This window comes from Coloeus monedula (genome assembly GCF_965178545.1).
Source record: "Coloeus monedula genome assembly, chromosome: 2".
NCBI classification, from domain to species: Eukaryota; Metazoa; Chordata; class Aves; order Passeriformes; family Corvidae; genus Coloeus; species Coloeus monedula.
In genome coordinates, this window is record NC_138782.1 from 14416233 (window position 1) to 14437710 (window position 21478).

Genomic DNA, 21478 nt, shown 5'->3' on the forward strand with positions numbered 1-21478 from the left:
CTCTCCTGTTCCCCTGAGTTCCAGCCAAAGCTCTCTGTGGGACCCATTGAGAGTGGGGCTAGTACATAAGGCAGGGAGTCAGGTATATCTTCCAGGGTTTCATTTCATAGGAGTAGTAGCAAGGAAATAGGTCAATGATGTTCTCCCATTGTTGTGCAGCAAACATACAGTAATGTTATATGAAACATGCTCATGGCAACCACGCTACAGAGCCCATCAGGACTGGAGCTGCTGTGGAGGTCAAACACAGTTTATCATCAGTCAGAGACTTGATGGGAGGATAAAATTAAATTTGAGTGATGTCAGTTCTTTGAGGCTTTTCTGAGCCCTGAAATTTCAGCTTAATGTACCTGAAGCATGAGTTTTATCTAGTGCAACAAGCCCATTGGAACGGGGCAGTTTCCTCAGGCCTGCGGGAGAATCCCACTGCAGATCCTTGTGCCACTGATTCCATCTCTCCCCACCTTTCTCAGTTCTTGGTGGCAAGGTCACTTAGGTTAGACACACAGCTCCCAAGAAGTGCTCCTGTATTTTTTCTGCACAATGAATTAAAGTGAGATTACACATCCCAAATCTGTGCTTTCTTTCTGGAAAACTGATAGATTTGGGGAATTTCTGGAGCAGGAAGCTTGCTTCCTCAAATATTTCCTGTGCATGGTAATGAGCACAGAGGAAAGATTTAATGTTAAAAGCTTTGCTCAGGCAATGCTCTTTTGACAAGTTCCCTCCTTAGCTCTCCTTGGGAAGATCTGAAAGGTTCAATGATCCCAGCAAAGCTCCTGCAATGGCTGCCCGTCAGCAGAGCAGGGCTGTCAGCTGTGAACCAAGTGTTGCCACAGGCAGCAGCTTACCCAGGGCAGCAAATCAGGAGCTAGGAAGGAGCTGATCTGAAGGCCAAACCTCCTTAGCTCCTTCCAAGAGCACTGCAACAATTCCTCATTCCAAGGAGGTGCAGTGCTGGACACCAGAGCTCCGTGTGAGGACTGGACACAAGTTTGCTCCCACCGAGTGCTGTGATGGTTTCTGCAGGAGCTCTGGGCTCCTGTGCCTGCCGGACACCATGAGGAGAGAAGGAGCCGAGTACACTGACGCACCTTTGCCTCGAGCATAGGCCGGCCTTGACCAAACACACTGAAAGGTTTCCCTGAGGAGATTTACAGCCAGACTGACAATCTCACAAAGTCAGACCCGAAACCAGTCAGAATTTACCCGTGAGAATATTACAGTGAAATTTTGCAGCTTTAGTGAAACCCACAGAGAAGGCCAAGAAGATAATCAATGAGAGAAGATGTTCTGGACACAAGCGGAGGATGTTCTTGTTATGGGACATTAAGAGTGTACAAGGAAGAACTTGTGGATAATATGTAGCAACTCTACCTTTGCTTGTATAGCTAATTGTTTTACTGCCTGAATGGTCATTGTTTGTTAGACAGCCTTGTTGTTTGCTAAGCAGCCAATCTTAGTTAGGCCACAGCATTTGTGAGGACGTTTAAGAATAGCAATAGAAAAAATAAAAAATCTTTCTACCTCTCTCAACTATGGATTACGACTAGTGTGTCCTTTTATGTCCACCTCGACAACAGCCACATATGGTGACCCCAAGACGTGATCCAAAGAGCCTGCCTGGAGAGCAAGAAGCCTCCACGGAGAACAGGGGAGGCGGATTCAATGGGAAGGAGAGTAGCAAGGAGAGCTACCAAGATTCAGATCGGACTGCAACCTTTTAAAGGTGAGCCTGTTGATGACAGAATGGGAGCAACTACATCCCAAGAGGAAAATTCAATAGTTAATATATGGACATCAATGTTAAAATGACGTGGCATAAATTATGATGAGCTGATATTGCAAAGACTGTTACTTTGGAGCAAAATCAAGGAATTGAGACCACGTGTGTCAACGCTTTTAGTATACAGACATGGGAAGCAGTAGTATGGAATATTTTGGACCTTGCTTCTCAGGGGGATGATACTGTTAAAGAATTTATGATGACAAGGAGGTTAGTTTTAGACACTTTGAAAGAACTGAAAAAAGAGCAAGATGCTGCAGCAGCTGGCCCGGCAGAGAGAACAGACACAGATAGTGCTGGTGAGACTGGTAACATTGCAGCGGGCGGGGGTGGCAGGGCACAGGCTGGCAAAGACAGACCTGTATTGTTTCCAATACCCAAGCTGTGGAGGGCTTTGCCTCCTCCCTTTGCAGATTCTGCTTCTCACTCCACTTCTCCCCCCCGTCCCTACAAAACCCTTTGATCTATCTTTACCACCTGCCAGGAGGGGTGACATTGATGGAAAAGGTGAAAATGAGAGTGTGCCATCAGCACCCCTGCTGCCCGCTGCTGCATCCCCGCTGTTTGCTGCTACTAATCCTTTTGTACAAGAAACAAAAGAATCCGTGCCAGAAAATCCAAATGATAGCTTGCTTTATAGAGATACTTTAACTTTGCCACCCTTATCTGTAGCTCGGGGTATGCGAGATTCTGCCACTGTTTGAAGAGATATCAGACTCCAAGTGTTATCTGATAGAGATTTTGAAGCAGCAGAAAAGATCATTCGGCAGTTGCCAGAGTCAAAAGAGCCATAAGACTCTGTAATTTCTGCTTTCCCAGTTATAAGAGGCAGGGGTCAAGTGCCCGATCAGCATGTTCCATTTAACTGGCAGGTATTATCTGAGCTATGCCAGCTTGCTACTAACTACAGTTTGGGATCCCCTGCTGTGACGAAAATGCTGAAATTCATGACAAGTTAACTCCCTTTGATTTAAAGCAGATTGCTAGATTGGTTTGCATGCCAGTTCAGGATATGGTGTTTGAGACTGAGTGGAGGGCTTCTTGTGAAGAGACTGCTCTAAATAATAAGCGATTGCCAATGGCTGATCCTCGGTTTGGCGCAGGTTTGCCTCAATTAATGGGGTTGCACGCTGTGGAGGAGCCTCAGCTGCAGGCTCGCCTGCACCCTTTGATCCTAGCGCAATCCCGTGATCATGCTTTGCAAGCTTTATTTAAAGTAGTGAGTATGTCAGCTCCTGGGAAAAGCTACACAACTATTAAACAGAGCCCTAATGAGACTTTTATAGCCTTTTAGACCGCCTTCAGGATGCGATAGAAAAACAAATTGTAGATGCAGATGTAAAAGAAGCTTTAATTTTGCAAATGGCACAAGACAATGCAAATGAGGAATGCAGGAAAGCTATTGATTTGCTGCCTATGAAAAAGTCCTCATTGAATGATACGATTAATGCACGTGCTAAACTTGGGACTACACCACATCAAATGGCTATGCTAACCGAGTCTGTTACTACAGCTGTCACAGCAGCTATTAAAATGACACATAACTGTTATAGCTGTGGACAGCCGGGCCATTTTAAATCTCAGTGTCCACACAGAACTCCATCCTCCAGAGCAACTGCAACCAACAACAACAAAGTAGCTCCAGGAGCAGTTCTGTGTAACCGATGTGGTAAACCAGGACATTATGTGAAACAACGTAAATCTCATTTCCAAGCCAATGGGCAGCCTCTCAAAAATCAAGGAAACTGCCAACGGAACACAAGGGGACAGCGTGTGCAGACAAAAATGCTTCCCCAGGAACTGCTGCGCCCGGCACAGGTTTATGTGACAGGCCTGCCAGCGGAACAAAAGGCTCAGCAGGGATGGATGTTTGCACCGCCAGCACAATGATTATAGATGCTCCTGCAGTTCAAAAAGTGCCTTTGGATGCACATGGACCTATAGGGCAAAACTTAAGTGCTTTACTAATAGGAAGATCCAGTGCTACTTTGCAAGGGATTTTTGTGCATCCGGGAGTAACTGATGCAGACTTTACAGGACAAATATGTGCAATGGTTTCTACACCCACTCCTCCTGCAGTCAGATCTGCTCATACTCGTATTGCTCAACTTGTACCTTTCAAGTCTTGTGTTCCCAGGACTGGACTTACAGAGAGAGGAGACCCAAGGCTGCGGTTCTACTGGCGCGCCTCAGGTTTTCTGGACTCAACAACTTTCCAAGCAGAGACCGCAACTGATTTGTGAGCTGACACTGAAAGGGGCACAGCCACAGACTGTTAAGATCAAGGGGTTGCTTGATACAGGAGCAGATGCCACAGTGATCTCATTTCACGACTGGCCAAACTCATGGCCTGTCACTGCAGTGGGAAATTCAATTGCAGGTCTTGGGGGAATGACACAAAGTTATTTAAGTACACATTTTGTGCTCATAAAAACTCCAGACAACCAGGTTGCTACAGTTCGCCATGTATGGGGACGTGATGTTTTGGCCACTTGGGGAGTTACAACTGGACAAATTTTTAATAGGGGTCATTGTGCAGGGCGGTTGCCACCCAGTAACACCTCTACGATGGTTAACTGACCGATCTCTGTGGCAGGCACAATGGCCTTTAACACAACAGAAACTTGCCGTCCTGAACGATTTAGTTGATGAGCAGTTATCGCAAGGGTACACAGAGCCATCTGTCAGCCCCTGGAATACTTCTGTATTTGTGTGTAGGTACAAAAATGCTGCTAGCAAGGATTTTCTTGCTATTTTCTAAGTCCGTGAGAGACTTTTCTCTCTCACAGAAGAGGTAGCAGAGTTATGTAAACACCCAAGCCACCTGCAACCTTGAAAAGTCTTGTTCATGGTATAGTAGAAAAATATTTTGACAATGGATCTTTTAGGATTTTAGCCAATCACCCCATGGGGTGGCTGTCCAATTAGACTATGAAGAAAAAAGTCTATAAAAGAGTTTGTAAAATAATTAAATAAATCAATCTTGCTGCACAATTCCTGCCTGCTGGATCTTCTCTCCTCCTCCTCCCTATGGCTGCAGGACATGGTGATATACCCTAGGGCCCAGGCCTGCGGTAATATTTGGAGCTGCCCGACGTGATCTGCACACTGCGAAGTGTCCTGCTGCTGCGAGCCAAGCCAAATTCCTCTAGAGGTACACTGTTCCCCTTCCCCCCCAGGACCGGGAGGTCCAACAGGACTGAGAAATGGCGAACAGCGGCTCACAAACCGACGCTGTGGTACTGGTCTGGAAAGGTGTGTTTAGTATAATGCACACCTCCATTCCTGAAAACTCAGTTCAGGAATTATTAGATTGGGCTACCTTAAAAGGGATTTCCGTGGACAGAGATACTGCCCTGGGCTTTGTCTTATGGCAGGAACTTGGCTGTGCTGTCCGACACGAGCTCCCGTCTGGGAACCCAGCAGCGTTAGAATTATACCAGACCCGGTGTTCATTATATATGCTGCTGACAGACCTTGACTGTGATAGCAGAGCTGGCTCGCCTATTTTGGTGGTAAGTGACGGAGGAATGTCCGAGGGGGACCCCGCTGACCGGGCTTCCGGGGCAAATGATGGTGGATTTGGAAAACCCCCCCCAGCTCCACAGGCAGAGCCTGCGCCACCTCACCCTGCACAATCGCAGGACTCCGCAGCCCCCAGGGACCCCGCGCCGGCAGAGGCAGGGGGGGTCAGGGCAGTGGGAGGGCACACAGCCTGCCTCACCGCTCAGCTTGGCGGCTGCCACGGCTTATCCAGGGCCGCAAATTAGCGGCTTAGCGAATTGGACCCCCAGAGCAGCTCCTAGCCCGTCTGCGTATGCACCAATAGAGCAAAAATCACCCCGATGTCCCTTCTTAGCCGGCATAGCGCCAGGTGTGAGTGCACCGAGACTGCCTGGGTGTGGTCCACTGCCCTCCTTGGTGCTGGACTATTCTGCGCAGTCGCAGAACCGAGCCATCAACCTTTTAATACAGCATCTGCCTTTGCTGACAGAGTTACCAAACATATCCCAAAGGCTGGAGTATTACAGCTGGTGGTGGGGTCCGTGGCTGCGACCCAGGAAGATATGACCGGTCCGGGGAGATGGTCCCGAAAGGAATCGCCTACCCGAAGTCTGGTATCTTCCTCTCAGCTGCTGGCAGAGGAGCCCTTGCAAAAGCTATCAGCTCTTTAGTGATTATCAGCTCGTGATTTCAGCTCAGCTCTGCAGGGCTGCCTCTAAGGCCAAACCAGACCAGAGAGAGAGACGAGAAGACCCGTATGGCTGGTTCCGCACGAAGGTAGCTTTATTGGTGGTTCCCTCCGGCGAAGGGAAGGCCAGTGACGAGCTCTCTCCCACAGAGGCGAACTGGTCTTCTTTTATAGGGATACAGGGGATCAGCAAGGGGACCAATGGGTTACAGAGGGTCTGGGATAGACCAATGGGTTACAGAATGATCTGCATAGGGTCTCCCAAAGGATTGTGGGTCTACTTTTCCTCACCATGACTCAAAAAGTCCTTTCCTTTCCAGGGAGTCCTGCTGGGCGATTGCGAAATCTCTTATCTCAGCAGACATCCCTCCAGGGCAGTGGCTGGGCATATCCCACACTGGAGGACCTGTTTAGCTTGCTAGGGCAGCTGCTGCAGATGCCAGAGGCACCCTGCCATGCAGGGCACACCGAGCCTGCGCCACCAGCACCGCCCGCGCCGCCCACGGGAGACGCGGCTCCAAACCAGGAAGCCGCGTGACCGGCAGCAAACCCAGAAGTAGCGCTGCCGCGGGAAAACCCAAAAGCGGCAGCGGCTGCGGAGCGGCGGCCGGGGGCAGCGGCGCCGAACGCGGCCGGGGAGCGAGAAACAGCAGCGGTTTCGGCAGCGACTGCGCCGAACGCGGCCGCGGAGCAAGGGCCAGCGGCAGCGCCAAGCGCGGCTGTTGCCCCAGAGACGGCGGCAGCAGCTCCAGTACCGGTGCGGTCGGGACTGGCCGAGACGGCATCTCGTAAAGAAGCTGCTGTTCAAACTGCAGCGCAGCCAACTGCAGTGTGTGCTGTCCTGCCTCTAGCGAACTTAGCCAAAGTGCCCCTCCCCGTCCATCTCTGTTCGCTCCCAGCGTCTCAGAGTTGCCTTTGCCTGATGACTCATCGCCAGGCAGTGAGGCAGATGAGGTTCTGGCCCCACGTCGTCAGGCGGCTGTAGCCGCGCGGCGAAGAAAAAGGCTGCGCCGGTCTCACCCTTGGACCTTTCAGGACTGCACGGTAACAGTGCATCCGACCCACTACAGGCACTTCTTAGAGTCAGTTAAGATGCGAGCATTGGAGGAGGGTGACTGGAGGTTATTGGAAACACTTGGAATGCCAAATAGGATTCTGGGCATAACCGGGAAGCTGTTACACTTCATCCACAGGCTATGCCAGAAGTTCAGGATGGTAGTGATTCCCCAAAATGGGAGATCCAAGCTTTCCCAGTGTATAAGGCTCTCCCAAATTCAGGCGAGCGTGATAAGCATGAGGTGATTGCTTGGAAAGTTGCCCAGGACCTGCAATCCAAGGTGGCACAATATGGACTAGGTTCTTCTGAGGTTATGCAGATAATAAGGGTGATAAATACAGATTTGCTTTCTCCATTTGATATCAGACACCTAGGCCAAATTCTATTTCAACCTCTACAATTTACAGTTTTTGAGAAAACTGGGAGAAAGCTGGCCGACAAGACTGCATTAGCAAATTTGCAGCTCCCTGCTACTGATCCTAGACAGACAGCAGGAGTGGATGCTTTGATGGGGACTGGTCCCTTCTCTGATCCCAGTCTACAGGGTACCTTGTCCTCTAGCATCCTGCAGCAAGCTCAACAGGTCGGCATGGCTGCCCTGTTGAAAACCATAGAGTTGTCTGCGCCCAGAAAGCGATATACTGAAATAGTTCAAGGGAAATCAGAGTCATTCCTCTCTTGTAGAGAAAGTCACCGCTTCTCTCGAGAAGCAGGTTGAGGATGATGGGTTAAGACAGATGTTGTTAAGGCAAGACAGATGTTGTTAAGGCAGTTAGTGAGAGATAATGCAAATGAGGAGTGCAGAAAAATCATAGATGCCTTACCAGGGGATCCTGAGGTAACAGACATGGTCGAAGCCTGCGCTAAGGTGGGATCTGGGAACCAGAGAAGGTCTGCTTTGGCTGCGTTCCTGCAGCCTGTTCACGCATCTTCTGGTCGTGAACCAAAGCAACCAAAACAGGCGAAAAAACGGAAGCGTCCTAAGCCGAGCCAAAAAGAGAACACACCGATCCCCCAGTGCAAGAGGTGTGGCAGGCCAGGGCATTGCTTGGACTATTGTAGATCCCGGACTCATGCCGATGGTCAGCCTTTGCCAGGAAACTTCCGCCAGGGTGCAAGGAGGGGGAATTGCTCTCCGATGCAGTCGCTCCCCCAGAGAGTGGCACAGGCACAGGCACAGGCCTACCCAGCCACCCTAGAGACGGCACCCAGGGATCAGACAGCACCCACGGATCAGACGGGTTAGACATCCACACCACAGCCGCAGTCATCTTAGACTCTAGCGGCATTTATAATGTTCCCTTGGGCGCATATGGACCCTTAGCCCAGGGATCCAGTGCGATGCTGGTGGGAAAACCTGACGTCGCCCATCAAGGAATCTTAGTGCACTCAGGAGTTATTGACGCTGACTTTAAAGGTCAGATTTGCGCTATGGTCTCCACGCAAAAACCCCCTGTAACTATTCCTGAAAAGACCTGCCTTGCTAAATTAGTGCCTTTTAAGTCTTGTGTCCCCAGGATAGAACAAACTCACGAAGATAACGGCAGTGGATCTACGGGACTTCCATAGGCCTTCTGGACTGCAGACATCTGACCAAAGGCCACAGATGACATGTACCCTGATCCTGCCGAACGCCCGTCCACCCCGGACTCAGCTTCGAGGTTTGATTGATACGGGTGCTGATGTAACGATCATCTCCTTCTCTGCGTGGCCTCCCTCATGGCCTTTAGCCCCAGTGGGATCGGCCATCGCAGGATTAGGAGGAACCACACAGAGCTATTTAAGTGAACGGCCTGTGGTGGTGAAGGATTCAGAGGGGCACACAGCTACAATTAGGCCTTATGTTGCTACCACTTCCCTTAACCTTTGGGGACGGGACGTGTTGGCAGCTTGGGGCGTACGGATTGGGACAAATTTTTAGCAGGGGTCACTGTGTGTAAGGGCGCACAGCATCTTACACTGCCTTTGCAGTGTTGATTAACACACCAATCCGAGTCAGACTCTGCTCGGTTAGTTGAATTAAGGGCCGTTACCATGGCTTTTCAGCGATTCTCACAGGAACCTTTGAATTTGGTTACTGACTCTGCTTATGTAGCAGATATCACCCAAGACTTAGATTGTTCACTTCTGAAGGAGGTGAACAATGCGGCTCTGTTTTCGCTGTTGCAAACCTTGTGGTCTGCAATTCAGGCTCGAGTGCATCCATATTACATTCTGCACATTCGAAGCCACACCAATTTACCAGGGTTTCTAACAGAAGGCAATGCCAGAGCTGCCATGCTGGCCAACCCTGTGTGGGTAGGGCCTCAGCCTGACAAAATTGCACAAGCCAAGGCATCGCATGGTTTCTTCCATCAAAGTGCACATACCCTGCAGAAGCAGTTCCATTTAACGCCAACCGAGGCGCGCGACGTTGTCAGTGCTTGCGCTGACTGTCACGGACTCGCTGTGCCTTTGCCAGCGGGGGTAAACCCCAGAGGGCTAAAAGCCTTGCAGATTTGGCAAACGGATGTAACTCACATCCCAGAATTTGGTCGGCTGAAATATGTGCACGTGTCTATTGACACTTTCTCCTCGGCTATGTGGGCTACTGCTCACACTGGAGAGAAGGGCCGTGATGTCATTGCCCATTGGAAATTGGCTTTCTCAGTCCTGGGCGTGCCAGCTTCTGTGAAAACTGATAATGGTCCTGCCTACGCCTCAGAGAAGAGGCGGCAGTTTTTACACCTATGGGGTGTAGACCATACCTTTGGTATCCCACATTCTCCTACTGGCCAAGCCATTGTCGAACACGCTCATGGTACCTTGAAGCGTGTTTTGGACAAACAGAAAAGGGGAATGCATGGAGAAACCCCACAGAGCCGACTAGCAAAAGCTTTGTATACAATTAATCACCTTACAGTACCACAAAATTCAAATAATCCTGTTATTCTGAATCATTTTCTCTCATTGCAGTCTGCAGGCGACAGACAGCTGCCCTGGGCAAAAGTCTGGGTATGGAATTTACTCACTAACCAGTGGGAAGGCCCGCATGAGCTTATCGTTTGGGGTCGTGGGTATGCTTGCGTTTCCACAGATACTGGGGTATGGTGGCTACCTTCAAAATGCATTCGCCCTGACCTACGGCACCAGAGGCAGAACAGGCAACCTCCAAATAATGACCAGAACACCAACCACCCAAATGGTGACCAGAATGTAGATCATCAGCCTAATGACTCTTCTGATGATGACCAGGATGTCAACCATCAGGCAGATGGTCCTTCTACAAGCAGAGACTGAACTTTAAATTTCTAGTTATGGAGTCAGATAGTTAAAGCCTTAAGGACATATTTAGAATGAATAACTGATGCCGATTTCTATTTAGGATTAATAGTAGGGTTGTTATCTTATAAAACAAAAAGGGGGAATTGTAGGTACAAAAATGCTGTTAGTGAGGATCTTCTTGTTATTTTTCTAAGTCCGTGAGAGACTTTTCTCTCTCACAGAAGAGGTAGCAGGGAATGTAAACAACCAAGCCACCTGCAACCTTGAAAAGTCTTGTTTATGGTATAGTAGAAAATATTTTGATAATGGATGTTTTAGGATTTTAGCCAATCACCCCCCAGGGGTGGCTGGTCCTTTGTCCAATTAGACTATGAAGAAAAAAGTCTATAAAAGAGTTTGTAAAATAATTAAATAAATCAATCTTGCTGCACAATTCCTGCCTGCTGGATCTTCTCCTCCTCCTCCTCCCTATGGCTGCGGGACACGGTGATATACCGTAGGAACCAGGCCTGCGGTAATAGGTTGCATGATCACTGACAATGCTGCCTTTCCAGAATTTATTTCTCAGTTGCCTTTCATAGTCATTTGAAGCTTTTAAACCTCACATGTCAATTTGCTCTGCCTTAGGGAAAAACACCTCTGAGCCCTGTGCAAACTGTAACCTTTTGACACCAAAGTCTTCATGGTTTCCAGGTTCGGATGTTAGAGAAGAAAATGCATGTGAATGTGTTAATTAGGTTTCTGGAGGAACAACTCTGTGTCACGTGGCTGCGTGTGTTTCCTTAGCTATGGGTCAAATCCCAGACTAGTAAAGCCTGGGAAGGCTGGCATGCGTCAGGGAAAACTAGTCCGTGAGCTTATGGGGTTGCCTTCACCAGCAGAGTGGATGTGTCCTTTGGGGATTCCTCTGGAGACAAAATTAGGCACCTGCTCCTTCCTGCAATATTCTCTTAGATCTTTCTAAAATATCCTAGAAAAGGCAGTGAAACCTCATGTCTACTTGCACACCCACTGTTTGAATAGGGACATTTTTGTCTCTCCACTAAGTCATTGCTCTTGCACACCAGAAACAGGAACACCAACAAACGGGAATGATGCATGATCCTCCTGCTGCTGCCTCAGAATATTGGTAGGTGCAGATCTGGGTAGCTACGCAGATTAACATTTAATTAGCATTTCATGCTCCTTCAGGATACCCAGATCTCAGGGCATTTTGTTTCCAAGCTGCAGCTATACCATCACTCTCGGGGGAAGAACAGTAAATAGGAAACAGCGACTGCCAGTATTGCAAGAGTGTGGGGCAAAATCTGAAGTGTCTGTGTAAAAAGATGAGTGGGAAGAGTGTCATTGCCACAGCCAAAGCTTAATTAGGGCAGCAGGATCAGTTCTTTACTGCATGGCTGCAAGATGATCATCAGGGACCTTCTTTTTGTACTTCATGCAGGAAAGGAGCTCTTAATAATACCCTGCTACTGAAACCCACCCTGGGGTGTAGCTCTGTAGTGGTTCCCAATGAAGCAGATTGCCTGCTTTGTCACTGCCAGCCCTGTGACCCTGTGAGGGACCAAACTTCATCCCACACATGTTCTGTCTCCAGGAAAAGCTTGCCTTGGCTTATATGAGGGGAAAAACCAGAAGAATAATAAAATGGACAATTAATCTGATCACTTTGGAGGACATGCTCATGCATTCACATGTCAGCCTTGTACCGGTTTGTTCGTCATCATGAAACATATCAATAGAAAAAACTCAGATCCCATGCTACATCTGAATGAAATTCCTTCAGATTATTAAGATTTCTGCTGTCAAGACCAGGACAAAACCCTTCCGACACTCACTTGCAGCTGTCCTGGATTTCTGCAGCCCTTTGTGGAAACCTGCTGTAGGTACAGTGTCTGGAGTTGGTTTGGGCCTTTAGGAAAGATGTGTGGAACAGTATGCAGGGCTCTCCTAGGAGAAAACTGTTTGTCCAAGACCAGGGACATCGTGCCTGCAGAAGTGGAGTGGCCCCGCTCCCAGCCCAAGAGTCTGTGAGCTGAGCCACGCCGGGGAGAAAAGACCCCGAGGGGCACCAGCCCAGCCGCCTCACCTGCCGTGACCGTTCTGCGGAGCTCTGCCGTGGGGTGGAAGTCGACGCTGGGCGAGCCACCGAGCTTTCATCTGCTGCTAGAACTACTCCGTGATAGCTCCTGTTTTTCCCGAGAGAGAAGCCGGCGCCATCTTGTAACGCGTGTCCTGGGCGGGTTTTCCTCTGGCATTTTGGGTCTTTGTTCCAGTGGGAGGACGGTGAGGTCTGACAGTTTGATATCTACAAGTTACTTACTTATTTTTCCTTGCCTTGTGGGCATTCTGTTTGTTAATAAAGTGTTGGGTTTTTTCCACTTTCATCTATTAGTATTCATTTCCTATTGCTGGAAAGGGATAGTTGGAACAGTTTAGAGGAGACAACTTATTCCAGACTGCCCTAAGTTTTCTCAAACTGAGACAAATGGCTTCACATAGGAACATCCCCAAGGCTGCTGAGAGGAAGGCACGAAGGAAGACAAACCTAGTTGTGCCAGTTTGGCCAAATTTAGAAATATATCCCCTGAGAGAAGGCAGGTCACCACCCCTCCCCCACCAGGTTCGGGAAGAAATAAATTTTCCCCAAAGGAAAGTGAAAGAGATAAAAACGATTTCTTTAACAAACACACGGGAAAAGGAAAATAATGCTAACTAATAAAAATCTCTCGCTGTGGAGAAAAAACCTGGCAAAGTGTTAAGAGTCCTCCCTTTGGTCTCCTCGGAGCTAGGACTTGGCCCAGGGCCAGGCCCTCTGTGCTCGCTGGAAAGTCCTCCTGATGTGCTCTGATATTGAAGCAGTCCAGTAGAAAAGGGAGAAAATCTGAAATTCCTGGGAAGGAAAAAAAGTTCAACTCTCAGTCTCTCTCTGGAGAAAAAGAAACTGAACAACTGGCCAAAAGCTGACCAGGCAGCTGCAAGCCGGGTGCCTCCTCCCTCCCCTGCCACAGCTGGAAAAAAAGTCACTATCTCTGTGTGACCTTGAACAAGCTGCAAACTGCTTTGAAAAAGTTTTGCTCAGTTTTCCCTTCCTCCTCTCAGGCTCAGTTTAAAGGCATAAAAAGGCACAAAAATTAATTTCTGGGCATAGGGCAGCAATATGGGATACACATCATAAATTCACGCCAAGGCACTAGTATTTCTGAGGGAAGTTCTTTTGCACCAAACCAACCGGAGTCGTCAAACAGCTGACCGGACATTTCGAGACATGGGCCAAAGGGGAAACCTTTCAGTGTGTTTGGTCAAGGCCTGGCTATGCTCGAGGCAAAGGTGCGTCAGTGTACTCGGCTCCTTCTCTCCTCATGGTGTCCGGCAGGCACAGGAGCCCAGAGCTCCTGCAGAAACCATCACAGCACTCGGTGGGAGCAAACTTGTGTCCAGTCCTCACACGGAGCTCTGGTGTCCAGCACTGCACCTCCTTGGAATGAGGAATTGTTGCAGTGCTCTTGGAAGGAGCTAAGGAGGTTTGGCCTTCAGATCAGCTCCTTCCTAGCTCCTGATTTGCTGCCCTGGGTAAGCTGCTGCCTGTGGCAACACTTGGTTCACAGCTGACAGCCCTGCTCTGCTGGCAGGCAGCCATTGCAGGAGTTTTGCTGGGATCATTGAACCTTTCAGATCTTCCCAAGGAAAGCTAAGGAGGGAACTTGTCCAAAGAGCATTGCCTGGGCAAAGCTTTTAACATTAAATCTTTCCTCTGTGCTCATTACCATGCACAGGAAATATTTGAGGAAGCAAGTTTGTTGTTCCAGAAATTCCTGCAATCAGTCAGATTGCCAGAAAGAAAACACAGATTTGGGATGTGTAATCTCACTTTAATTCATTGTATAGAGAAATACAGGAGCACTTCTTGGGAGCTGTGTGTCTAACCTAAGTGACCTTGCTACCAAGAACTGAGAAAAGTGGGGAGAGATGGAATCAGTGGCACGAGGATCTGCAGTGGGATTCTCCCGCAGGCCTGAGGAAACTGCCCCGGGCTTCCACTGGGCCATGGCTTTTTACTCCACATCAAAACTTCATGCTTCACACTGGGGTGGTGAATCTTCCCTGGCCTTGTCAGGCCACACTGTGATCTCAGAAATGCTTGTTAGGCCTCAGCCTTGATGAACAGCCCCTGGACTCAGCTCCTCTTGAGCTTGCCCAAAACACTGAGTGCTCCCAGGAACTTGTGCTGTCTAACCAGCTCCTGGGGTTTTCTCTGAACAGTCTTGGAAACTACTTTTCTTGCCTGAATGCCATAACATCCTTCTTCTCGCACTTCCAAAGACAGGGTGCTGACCAAAGTGCGGCCATGATGAAGCATTTTATGACTGAAGCCCACTGTCTTGTGGCCCATAAACAGCGGTCCAAAAGGAAGCCCTCGAAGCTCTCCTGGACCACAGCGGCTGCCACTGGCAACCTCCAGTGGGGCCTCTCAGAGCCAGCGAGCTCAAGTTTCCTGTACTCACAGGATCGTCGATAACAATGGATCCTGGGCCAATACCCCCACTCCTCACGGCTCCAGTTTAACTACTGTTAAGCTTGAGTGCTGTTAAGCTTTTAGGCCACATTCCTTTTCATCCTTGTCCTTTCTCTCCCTTTGTCAAACCCGTCTAAACACACACACACACACACACACACACACAGAGTTCTCAGTTCATGTCTGGTTTGATTGACTGCATTTTGTTTGTTGCTTTTTTTCCTTGTTGTGCCTTAAAGGACTAGTAAGTAATAGCGTGAATGTTGCCAACAAGTTTTGTTGAGCTGTTACTTAACATTCTGTACTAGTTTGAAAACAAACCAGTGAGAGATCACAAGACAGAACTGTAATTTAATAGGAAAATTAAAATAATTGCAATAGTACAAGAACACTGACAGAGTCAGGATACAACCTGACACCCTGTTAGTCAGGGTGGTGGTAGCAGCCCAGATGAAGTGGTCCTATTGAAGCAGTGATCCTGTAGAAGGATCTGGTTTTCAGAAGAGGGTCCAGTAGTAGCTCTTATCCTCTAGGAATCCAGTAGGGAAGAGCTGCATGTGCTTCAATCCTACCTGATTATATCCAGGTGGGAATGCTTGGCTCCTCCCCCTGGGTGGAGCATCTCCCAATGGGCTGATGTAATTCTGTGAGTCATGCAGTGGGCCATTGATTGCCCATTAAACAGAGATAGCCCCCAGAGGGATTTATCAAGGCTGAGTCATGGTAGGAGATCAGGAACACAGCCCCATCTGTTTTAACAGCTTGTGAAGGTGACAATAGAATACATACTCTTGGTTGCATCTTACACTGTAACCTAGGACATATTCAATCTGGTTTTACTGATAACCTTGACAGTGAATTTTTAAGCAATCTCAAACACTCGTTTGTAACAAGCCTTGGGAGCATGAGGTACAGGGCTGACACTGGAAAGCAGGAGAATCACTCTAAAGTGACGAGTTTCAATGTCCATTTCATTGCTCTTCTCTTTATTTCACTCGATTAAGCCAAGCCAAGCTTTTCTTGGAGGCAGAACGTGTGTGGGATGTACTACGCCATTATCCCATAACTCTGGGCTGAATGGCACCCAGGCTAGGGTACAGATTTGAGGAACCCTTGTCACCTGTTCAATAACCTCACAGTCCGCTCATCCTTCTGCAAACAAGTTGCAAACAACGCCGTTGGACTGCTGTCCTGGGTAAATATACATACAGATGCCTTTTCCAAAGCAGTGCCTCTTTTCCCAGTGAAATACACGTCCTCTTCTTACATATGGAATTGTGATTGAAGACACCTCTGAGCCAGATCTGTCTGACATTGCAAAGGAGCAAAGCTTTGGGATTTGGGCACATTCTCTTTGTTGCTTTGCTCAGGCCTTTTGTGAGCACAGAATACATCGAGGCAGAAAACTGTAGACTACACAGGATCTTCTGGGTCCATTGTCCCCCAAACATGGTAAGAGGTGGCCCCATTGTCATGCTAAATAACAAACAGCAGCACAAATGACATGAAGAAAACATGGCAAAAGAGGAAGAGGAGAGGCGCTGTGAGGAAAGAATACCGTGAGACAGTGGCACGTTGAGTCAGCTGCACTCTGACAACCTCTAGGCTAGCAGGTCTCACATTCTCGGCTTGTTTTTTTTTAAAATTATTTTATTTAAAACAAACAAAAAAAATCAAAATAAAAGATATACTGTTGAAAATCTATTTTCAAAATTTAAAAGATAAAATGACAACACATTTATTCAAACCTACATCTACATGTCAGAACATATGTACATCTGTAACTACAAAGCCTAACGTAGAAATCCAAATCTTCAAACATTCTTCGGACAGGCAGCATCTTCTTCCTGAGCTCGAGGAAAGAGAGCTCTTCTGGACAGGAGGCAAGGGCTTTGTCGGTTACGGAACATAGGAAACGTCCAAGGAAAACTTCTTGATAAGACTGTAGCCAGTCACGCCTGCAAAGTGGAGACACAAAATATAACAGAGGCCACAATGCAAACCTAAAGCATCTGAAGCTACGTATTTAATGGGACAGACCACCTGGAAACTTCTAAAGAGCTGCACAGGGAAACACGCTCCTGCCAGCAGCCACTTGAGGCAGGCCAGGGAGACACCCTGACCCACTTGCACAGAGCCAGCACAGGAGCAGCCTGGCCTCTGGGCTGCCCTGGGACAGCAGGGAGCCCAGAGGCCTGTGCTTTCCAGGAATGGCTCAGCTGCACACGCACCCTCCTGCTCCTCTCGCGGCCCCACAGCTGAGCAGCCCTACAGCTACACGGGGCACTGGGAGCAGCACAGCTCATTGCAGGGGGCACATGCAGGGCAGAACTGTTCCCTGGCAATGTGCCCAGGCTCTCTAGGCTGGCACAAGAGCCTTCCTCCCGCCAGAGAGCGGCCCAGCTCCCGCCTTACCTCTTTGTGAGGCTGAGCCATGCTCAGCCTTCACCTTGTCCTCAGTCGGAAGTTGCTTCAGGCACCCCATGCCACGACTAGGAAGGGGGGTGGAGAGAGCGGGGGCAGGTGCACACCCTTCCTTTGCGTTCTGTCATTTTTGGCACAGCTAAGAAGTCACGTCCGGAGGTGTCCAGCTCAGCACTTTGCCATCTCTCTGCAGGTCATCGAGCCTTCACCAGCCCAAAATGTCGGAGAGGTTTTCCCGCACATGCGGAGGCTGGCTGGCAGCGTGCTTCCTCAGCTTGGCGCCCATCACCTTGTAGAGGGCGCAGGCAAGCTTGGTGACCACAGTGCGGACATTGGCGCTTCGGACAGGCAGCGCCTTGTTCCCCAGGAAGGACCAGAGCACGGGCAGGGCGTAGCGCTGGACGACTTCGGGGCTCCTGGGATAAACCCATCCCACAAGCGCTGCCGGAGGAGAGACACAAACTTCTTAACCAGCAGCCTTAATGCAAACAAGGATCTACCTCTAGTTGTGATTTTGGGAGTCTCTCTGGCTAAGATCAGTGAAATAACAGTGAGAGCCCCATGATCCAGAAATGGGCAAAGCAGCTGAACATCCCCAAAACAGAACCACCAAGCCCTCAGGACTAATTTCTCCAGATCCGAGCCTTGCACCTGTGGCAGACTTCACACCTTTACTAAATCATTCCACAATCTGTTTCCGGCATGATGAATGACCAAAATGTCAAATTGCTGTTTATTTCCATTTAGAAGTTGTCTAAACCCACTGCTGAAGGTTTGAAAGGCACTTTAGAGAGGAAATTGAGAGATTTCTAATAAAAAGGATGACTCCGTTTTTGTGACCTGGCTTAATTAGCAGTGGATTTAGACCCAGCTAAAGCAAGGCTATAAATAAAGCAAGGCTATAAATAAAGCAAGGCTATACACTGTCTTCTCTAGTATATATTGAGGTTATCATTTTTCCATGCCTTGGCTATTGCTGACATAGCAAGCTCCTCTGAGCAATCAATTACCAGCTGCATTTGGAGCATTTTGGGCAGCGCTGACACAGGAAGACCCTGACTGCACACCCTGAAATGCTCAGTCCAATGGCACTTCCCCAGCACAGGCAGGGAGCCTCAGCACTCTGCTTCTGCCCCTCTGCCCCCAAAGGCTGCCTTGCACAAAATCCGTGCCTCTAACATGTGTGCTGAGTTTTGGCCTAAGCTGTGACCCCCAGGCACTGCAGGCTTCCACCTCAAAATTTTCCAAGAGCAAAGCAAGAATTCTGTGAGGACAAAACAAACCAATCCCCTGAAACAGCATTTGCCACCATTTTCCCTAAAGGATCAGAGCTGTCCCGGAGCTTCCAAGAGAGGAGCCAACTTGGGAACGTTTAGCCCCTCCCTTTCCTGGAGGCGGCTTCTGAGATGCCCCAGTGAGAGCTCAGCCCTGAGGCCGAGCGCCGCCCCCATCTCAGGTGCTGCACACCTCTGCAGCAGCCAGGGAAAACCTGCCCAATACACCTTCCATGGCTATTGGGCAGGAGGGACAAGCTCAGCACCTCCTGATTTGGAGGAGCCACTCTAGTGTCTATTCACTGGCATTCCCTGTAAATTCTGCCTCGGAAGACCTCTTGCCTTAGAAGGGGAGGCCATACCTGAGAGATGCTCCGTGACATCCAGCAGAGCTTGGCCCTTCAGTTCACTCCTTCGGTGGCTGAACTCTTTCAGCAGGGATACTTTATCTACAAGGGAAACACACATTTCTGCTCTCTCTTCTGAGGTCATAAGAGAAAGGACAGTGGGGAGGGAAAGGGCAGGGGCAACTACATTTTGTAAAAGAAAGGAAATTCCTGCCGATTTTTGAATCTTTTTCTTCTTTCCTTCCAGCCTACTTGGGAGGATTTTAAATTCCAAAAGAAAAGCTCTCCTTTCACATTTTAAATCCAAAGTTGTCTGCTGTACCAGGAGCTATGGTAAGCATTTCACATCAGGGACCTCAAGACTTCAATCACATGTAAGCAGTGAAAAGGTTTTGCATCCCAGAGCTTTGCAGAAGTGATCTTCTCTCTCCCCTATGGAAAAGGGTGAGAAGGCTCCAAAACGCACACCTCCATTGCCACCTGAAGGATAAGCTGTTTTTAAATTGTCAGGTTACCTGTGTGGATCTAGGGACAAGACTCCAAGTTACTCATACAAGAGCTATTACTGCTCAGTGCCTCAGTAGCCTGTGGGTTTCTGTAACAGCTGTGAAATCAGATCTTGGCAGAGAGACTGGAAAATGAACTGATTTCCTAATACTTGACCGGCGTATGTATTTTAGTTTTCCTTGTGCCTATCTGTTGCGGTTTCAGGGGTCTCGTTTGAATTTGCTGTTGCCTGCATTGGCCTGCAAGCCTCCAGTCCTGCCACTCTAATAAGCCATGGCAAGCTTTTCCTGGAGACAGAACGTGTGTGGGATGAAGTTTGGTCCCTCACAGGGTCACAGGGCTGGCAGTGACAAAGCAGGCAATCTGCTTCATTGGGAACCACTACAGAGCTACACCCCAGGGTGGGTTTCAGTAGCAGGGTATTACTAAGAGCTCCTTTCCTGCATGAGATACAAAAAGGAGGTCCCAAATGATCTTCATGCAAGCATGCAGTAAAGAAGTGATCCTGCTGTCCTAAAGAAGCTAATGCCTATGATGTGGAGCCTTCCAGGAGGCTGCTCTGCAGAGGTTCTGATGCGCCAGTGTCCCTTCATGCCAACAGCAAAGCTATTCATTTGGGAAGTCAAATGGGGCCCAGGCAAACTCCAAAAATCCCTTTGGCCCTGAATTCCAGCAAAGCTGTAGTCCAGCACTTCCTCTTCAGACAAGCAGCACAGAGCCAAGGGCTCCTGGGACTTTTGGGAAATGCTGATGCACATTCAAGCCTGTTGGGGGACTGGTGCGTAAGGACTGCACCTGCACAGCTTCTGGTGGGTGTCAGCTGGAGGTTTCCACAGACAACAGCTGTCAAGGCACTCAGCCTTGACTCGCAGAGGCAGAGACACACTTGAGGAGAGTCCATGCCAGGGCTCAGCCTTACCTAAGTGAGCCATGGATTCTTCCAGCGCTTTCACAGCTGCGGCATAAACCCCGGGGTCCTTTGAGTTTAGGTTGTTTGTTATTCCTTCAACCAAACAGATGATCACCGGGTTTAAGCCATCTTTCAGGATGCCTATGATTTCAGCCAGCACGTCCAGCGCCTTCTGCTTCACTTTCTTGTGCGTATCACCAAGTCTCGGGACAAAATAATCAAAAATCTGTGAAGAGAACAAACAACATGAAAGTTGGATTAAAATGTCCTTGTTTGAGGAAGGGACGCAGAAGTGAGCACTCAGCAATGTAAAAGATGAAAGTGATCCTTCCTGTCAGGTCAGCACTTGCTTGCACAATTTCCCTGTTTTCCTGTGGGCCACTCACTGGAATGGTTGTGCAACCTCATGCTGGTTGAAAGATTTTCATATATTTTGAAGAGCTTTGGGTGGGGACAGAATAGTTCCTATGGTGTTTCTCTCCACATTTCAGTCATTAAATTAATCCCATTTATTGATGCAAAACAGTATCTTTGCTTTTGAAGTATGGAACCAGATATTTACAATGCCCCTTTTTCTACACAATTGCCTCGAGTTCTGAGGGCAGTTACGATTTTGCCAAAACTATGGCTGGAGGAGATCCAGGTTTTGTTCCATCTGTCTCAGAACTTGTGTCTGGAGAAGTGCAGGGCTCTGATCAACTCTTCCAGGATCCAGACCAATTGTCTACCCAGCAGGTAGACTTCTGAAATTTAATGTGCTGTACCGCTCTCATTAGAGCAGGTTCAGTCCCTTGACAGCCACATTATCAGGCACCATTTTCTGGACAAAGGGAAAAAGCAGCTGCTGGGAGGAGAAGGAAGAGATCTGTCCCTAGCCATTTCCCTCTTTTTCTAAAGAGAAAAAAGACCCCCCCAAGAAGGGTGAGCACCGTCTTTCCCAAGAGGAATAGGGATGCCGATGGAAACGAGTAGCCAGAGCTGTGCCTGTGCAAGACAAGTCGGAGTTTACAGAAGTATCCTTTTAAAAAAAATTGGTTTAAACCTGCCCAGCCTGATATTTCTCTTCCCCATCCAAACCCATTCTTTTGTCTTGAGAATAATTGCCACGCTTTCAGTGGCTGGATTCCCTTCACTTAACCCAAGTGGGAGTAGGAGACAGCAGAAGTTACACCAGCAGAAAACTCTGTCCTCATCTGATGAA